The 6,824-nt window shown below is 40.6% G+C and overlaps 1 long non-coding RNA gene across 1 annotated transcript in view; it reads right to left on the bottom strand.

Moving 5' to 3' along the window:
- Positions 1 to 6,824, bottom strand: part of LOC144240630 (uncharacterized) — a 310,481-nt gene that overhangs the window by 18,692 nt on the left and 284,965 nt on the right. The window lies entirely within an intron of this gene.

Here is a 6,824-nt window from a genome sequence, read left to right on the forward strand (position 1 = left end):
TGTCAATTTTACTTTTTATTTCAAATTTTAATTTCCAATTTTTCATTGCTGGTATGTAAGAATGCACTTGACATTTGTATATTGTCCTTACATCAATTTGTATCCCAACTTTGCTGAACTCACTTAGTTCTAGGGTATTCATTTATATTTCGATTCCTTGGGATTTCTGTGTAGACAGTCATGTCATCTGTGAATAGAGATAGTTTTATTTCTTCCTTGCCAATATGTATGCATTTTATTTCTTTTTCTTGCCTTATTGCACTGGCTAGGTCCTACTTGTATTTTCAAATAAAAAACTTAATATTTTATTTAGAGTCCTGGGATCAATTTTCAATGATACATTGATAGAATTTCTAGAAGTTACTCCTGAGTGATAAGAGACTGATTATTCAAAAGGACTCTAACATTTCTTGGAGCAGGTTCCATTGCTGGTGATAGAATGAGGGTAAGACCACTGATATTCTTCAGTGAGGCAGGAGTAGATAGTAAAGTCTGTGCCCTGAATTGAAGAGAAAAAGCTGGCAAATATTTTAGAAGGTAGTGTGGCAGGGAAGTAATATTGTACTTGTAAATATATCAGGTGATATTGCAGAACATCTATTATTCCATTTTGTGCTTAGAATAAGTCAAAGATATTGGTATGACTAACTTCTTTTTACAGATGGGAAAATTGGCATTCAGACAATAGAATTCCCTACTTAAGCTTACATGTACTTATGAGTTTTCATTCAATGCTCTAAGAATCACTGGACTATTAAGAGATTCTGATTCATGAGTTGGGGAAACCCTGGCCTCTTCTATAAGTGCTAGGACCAGTCCATATAGTGTGGTAGTTTTATATATTGTTCTACTGGTGTGTAAGAGTTAGAATAGAAGTTTCCAGCAAACTGTCCTCTTGCTTTTATGTAATCAATTGCACATCAGGGAGCTGTACTTTCTCTGACATCTTGACCCTTTAGACACGACGTGGTGAGTACCTGATTCTTTGATAGCTGAGCAGATAAATGATTTCCACTAAGTTGTTCCCTTGCCCTGACACTCTATGGTTCTGACTGCAAAGAAAGTTCAAGGACACAGAGTGCTTCTGATGCATGAGGCTTTCAAACAGAGTCTAGGGACCCCAGGGTTGGACTTGATCTTGCTAACAGGTATAGAAAATGCCACAGTGTGTTTCCATTTCCATTCAGAAAACCTCCAGATGCACTCTGGGTTAGTTTGTGTATGATTTATGTCTTTTCTACAGTGATGTTGGCTTCAAATAGAAGTCCATGTCTCTTTTTGGGAAAAGCCTTCACTGATCCCTCCTTTCTTGTGTTCTGACTTCCTTTTGCACCTTTAGGATAGCATTTCTCACTGTTTTATGAAGGAGTTATAGTAGAGATATTTAGATTTTACAGCTTCTCTCCCCCACCCCTTCCCTACCAGGCTGTGTGTTTCTTGAGGACGGGATGCCTGTCTTATTGATCACTGTATCACATGTATTGAGGAAAGGGCTTTAGAACCAGAATGAGCACTGAATAAATATTTGGTTAGTGGAATTGAAGAGGAAGAGTAGGGTTTTTTGTTTTTTTTTTTTTTGGTTTTAGATATTTACAGCAACAAAATATCCTTTCAAGTTAGTTCCATTTTTAGACTTATTTTCTGAATAGTTAAGCAGAGGATAGTATGAGACTTGGGTGGTAGATACCTCTAAGCTATGCTTCTAGCTACCCTATAAGGAGGGGGAAAGTTGGAACTGTCATTTTTCCCCAGTTGAGTTGCCTCTTGTTGGGGTCTGCTCCTTACAACTCATTGGACCGTATAGTCAAGGTGCTCTATATTCCCACAATATGAAAGGAAAGATAGGCCTTCATAAAAACTTATATTCTAGGTAGATTATAAGAAAATAACTGAACAAACAAACAAAACTACAATTACAGGTTGTTTTGATGTGAAAGAAATGAACAGAGTGATGCATCAGAGTGTGGTAGGGGAGAGGGGTGGCTGCTTTGGCAAGACTTCTCAGGAAAGAAGACATGACACTTGTCCTGCGATTTAAATGATCAGAAAAAAGGCCAGTCACATGAAGAGCTGAGAAGAGAGCACTCCAGGTAGAGGAGTCAGCAAGCACAAAGATGCTGAGGTAAGAAAGAGCTTTGCTGCTTCCAGAAACAAAAAGGCAGCCAGTGTAGTTAAAATGAGAAGAAGAGAGGGATAAAGTGAGATTGAAAAAATAGCAGGGGCAGATCCTCAGAGGCCACGTGACCCATAAGAAAGACTGGGGACTGTATTCTGAGAGTAATGGGAAACCACTGAGGGGATTTAAGCAGGACAATGACATGATCTAATTTATGTTTGAGAATTAATCGTGTTTGGCAATGCAACTCTCAGGTGTGAGGGGCTAGAGTGAAAGCAAGCTGGTGAGAGATAATAATGACTTGGATTATCCGGATAGCAGGACGTATGGAGAGAAGCGCATAGGTTCAGGGATATATTTTGAAGGCTAATTAACAAAACTTGTTGTCGGATTGGATATAAAGGATTAGAGAGTGGATAGAATTAAGGATGGCCTCTCGATTCTTGGTTTGAGCCACTCAGTGGATGGTAGTGCCATTAGCTAGAACATGTAAGACTGAGGAATGAGTGAGCATTAATTATGGAGTGAAAAAATCAGGAGTTTGCATCATATCGAATTTGGATTGTAGCAGAGAACTATGCGAAGATGTTAAGAATAAAACAATCTGAAGTTCATAGAAAACGTCAACGCTGAAGCTATACACTTGGTATATAGGTGATAGTTAAAACCATGTGCTTGGGTGAGACATTTTTAGGGATGAGGTACTTTTAGAGGAGAGTACTCCTCAATATTGGGACTCTTCAATAATGAACGGCTAAGAAGAGGAAAATGATACTGAGGATTGGCCAGCTGGGTATGAAGAAAATCAGAAAAGTGCAATGTCCTGAGTGTTGAGACATAAGAGTGTTTAAAAAAAAAGTGTTTAAGATAGAAACAGAGAAAGGTCCACTGGATTTGGAAACATGGGGGTCATTGGTTACCTTAAGAAGAAGTTGAGAGAAATCAGGTCAATTACTTCTATTTTCTCAAAGAACAATAAGGTGAAGCCATCTGCTGTGAGTGTGTGACTGAGGCTGTGACTGAGGTTTGAGGAATGAAGGAAAAGTACAGAATGGATCTGGTGAAAGCAAATTGATTAGGGGAAAGGTAGGATTGCTAGACGCTGTAGAGTGCCCATGTGAGGCTTATGACAATAGATTTAAAGAGAATTTTCTCAAGCAATATTTGGCCTCTAAGTTTTTCCTGTGGGGAAATGATATATTTGGGTTCAACTAAGGTTGAGATTTTACTCCTTGCTTAGAGGGAGAGAAGGGCTAGAGTGTAAGAAACAGAGTGATTATAGTGCTCGATAACAGGATATAATTTGGATGAAGAAGTGAGGATGTAAGAGTGGTGATGGGCCTTGAAAATACAATGGAGTTAGTGGATTGGAGATTATAAACTGGTTGCAAAATTCTTGGAGTTGAGGTACAGGAGCAAGGCTGAGAGGCTGAACTCAAGACTTCAGGAGCAGTGCAGCTATTTATAACGCTAACCTTGAGTTCGTGTACATGGGAGAGAGTGACTTACGTGAGGTGGAGGGGGACAAGTTTGGAAGAAGTTAAGAAGCTGTGAATCTGATACTGGGCATTCCATGTACGTGGTTACTGACCTCACGAAACGTGGCTGGGACAGAATTGGAAATGATGTCAGAGAGCCAGAGCCCAAGTTTTTAATGAATGAAGAAGAGGCACTGGGAAGTAAGTAGGTGGCGGGGACTAGGAACGGTAGCAGGTGTTTTTGTCTGGTGGGAGGGGCTTTAATGGAGCTTGGGATTTTGAAGAAAAGACAAGACCTGATTTTGAAGTAGCAGTGCTACTCAAAGGCTGCTCCTGGATGTGGATTCTAGGATTATGAGAGAAAAATATTCACCTTTGACAGCTGCGTGTCCTCATCGGACATCCGAGTCTCAATTAAGGTGAGGCGATGGCAGAATGGTTCTAGGAAGAGGTTGAAGATATAAGAGAATAGATTAAACAGGAAATGCGTTCCCGAGAGGTTTTTTTTTTTAATTTTTTAATGTTTTATTTATTTCTGAGAGAGAGAGACAGCGTGAGCAGGGGAGGGTCAGAGAGAGAGGGAGACACAGAATCTGAAACAGGCTCCAGGCTCTGAGCCAGCCGTCAGCACAGAGCCCGACACGGGGCTCGAACCCACGAACCATGAGATCATGACCGGAGCCCAAGTCGGTCACTTAACCACTGAGCCACCCAGGTGCCCTGTTCCCAAGAGTTTAGAAAGGACAGGCAGGAGACTAAGTCAGATTAAGGAATACAGAAAGGAGTATAGAGAGGCAAGTCGCGGTGAGAGAGGTAAACCAGGATGTGAAGCATTATGAGACCAGTCATTATCATTTTTTATGGGCAGGTGGGCAATATGTTCCCATTACAGACCCTACAATTATACTTAGTTCAATGGTTTGGGAGTTGCGCGTGTAAGATTTGATGGCCTTGCAGGGAAGTAGGCAGCCCTGCAACTTATCATGTTGTAGCCCTCCAGAGCGGGATGTCACATGACGGACACCCCCTTCCCCTAGTAAGTAACTGAACCTTTCCAGAAAATGGAGTGGGAGAGATTCTCTTTGTGTTTACGAGCAGGGAGAAATGGTGGTGGCCAGTGTACTGTCACGGAGATCTACATAATGTGCAGCTTCTGACCACTTGGAATGAGTTTTCTACTGAGAATGTATGGCCCATCATAAGCCAAAGAGATGTAAGGTAAACATTCTGCTTGCAGGCGTTGACTCCATTCCTTTAGAAATAGAGCCAAACCCTGCTCAGACGGAGTTACCTTTGGTGGCCCAGAAGCACACTGCAAGGACACGTAAGTGCTGCCTGGGGACTGCAAGGAAAACAGGTTGAATCTTACCCTCCATCACCTCATGGCTGGATGGCAGTTGTTACTACTACTATCCTTTATTACTAGAGGTAGTATGTAATTATTTTTTTGCTCTAGTTTTCAATCTTTTAAATTTCAGTTTTAGTTTAACATACACCGCAATACCGGTTCCAGGGGTAGAATTCAGTGATTCATCACTTACGTACAACAGCCAGAGCTCGTTACAGCAAGTGTCCTCCTTGGTACCCATCACCCATCTAGGCCACCCCCACCCACCTCCCTCCATTAACCCTGGATTTGTTCTCTTTGAGTCTCTTGTGGTTTGTTTCCCTCTCCTCCCTGTTTTCCCCTCCTTCCCATGCCATACTGCTCTCCTTCTTTTTCACTCTGTTCCAACCTCAAACATGCTGGGACAACTCCCATCTTGGATATTTGCACTTGCTGTTCCCTCTGCAAGGAACTCCCCGCTCTAGGTATACAAATAACTCACCCCCTCACTTCTTCATGAATTTTTTGTTGAATTGTCACTTTCTCTAGAAGACTTTTTTTTTGATGTTTCTAATATGTTAATCCTCATTCCAGACATTTTGTTTTTCCTTTCCATGCTTTATTTTTCTCCCCATGAGTGCATGAAAATCTGTCTGTTTTGTTCATCCTTGTATGTCTAACATCTAGAACAGTGCTCGGCACAGAGTGCAAATCAATATCAGAAGATGGGACCACGCTGTTGAAGCAACTTTGTCTCTAACTAAGCCCAGGATGCCAACGGATACTAACATGATGATCTACTAGAACTACCATCCAGTGCTGCCTCATGGAACCTTGTTTTGTATATAAATGAATGAGTTCTTAACAGTCCTTAGTAGAAAAGGTACGCCATGCATAAATTCTTCAGGCCTAGTTATTGGTGCTCACCAATAATCATTCATTCAGTTCCCTATTGCTGGACATATAGATTGTTTTCAATCTTCGACGCTAGAAATACTCTGGCAATAAACATCTTTGTATTATAGTCTTTGTTTGACTTCTATTATATTCATTTTGGTATTCCCTGTATACCTAAGATAGTTTTTTTTGTGTGCTGATAAGAGCCAGTACGCAATTGCCGGCTGCATTGAATTAAACCTGACTGGCTAGAAACGCTTACCATCCTGTAGTCAGTTATCATTTTCTATTTTTCATTTTCTGCCAGCGTTAGATCAATCAATCATCAAGACTTGGCGATATTCCTTTCATTCAGCGTAATAATTTTTGAACATATGTTGTATGTCAAATACTGTTCTGGGCACCGTGGATACAGTTTTGGGAAAAAAATGGCCTGGATCTCTATCCTCATGGAGCTTAGAGTCAAGTAGGGGAAAAGACCCTTAAGTAGACATGTATGATGATGTTTAATTTTATATGTCAACTTGGCTAGCCTATAGTGCTACAGAAGTTTTTTTGGGTTTTTTGTTTGTTTGTTTATTTTTTTTTAAAGAAGATGTGATTAACATATAACTTAGTATCCACTGAGTAAAGCAGATTATTCTCCACGGTATAAGTGGATCTCACCAACTCAACTGAAGGCCTTGAGAGAGCAAAGGCTGAAGGTTCCCCAAGGAGAGGGAACTATTCTCAAGATTGCAACATGGGCACTTTGTCTGTGTTTCCAACCTAGAGAATTCAGACTCAAAACTCCAATATCAGTTCTTACCTGAATTTCCAGCTTGCTGGCCTAGTGATCTCTAGCACACCATGTATGTAATTACTTAGATATAAACTATGATAAGTGCCGTGAATTGTATGTGTATAAGCGGGACCTGATTTAGATCAGCAGTCAGAGGATGCCTCTTTAAAGAAGTAGCTTTTCAAAAAATCTGCTAGATACATTGAAGTTTTGTTTGCAAAGAAG

The sequence above is a fragment of the Crocuta crocuta genome, unplaced genomic scaffold (assembly GCF_008692635.1).
Source record: "Crocuta crocuta isolate KB4526 unplaced genomic scaffold, BGI_CrCroc_1.0 scaffold510, whole genome shotgun sequence".
NCBI lineage: Eukaryota > Metazoa > Chordata > Mammalia > Carnivora > Hyaenidae > Crocuta > Crocuta crocuta.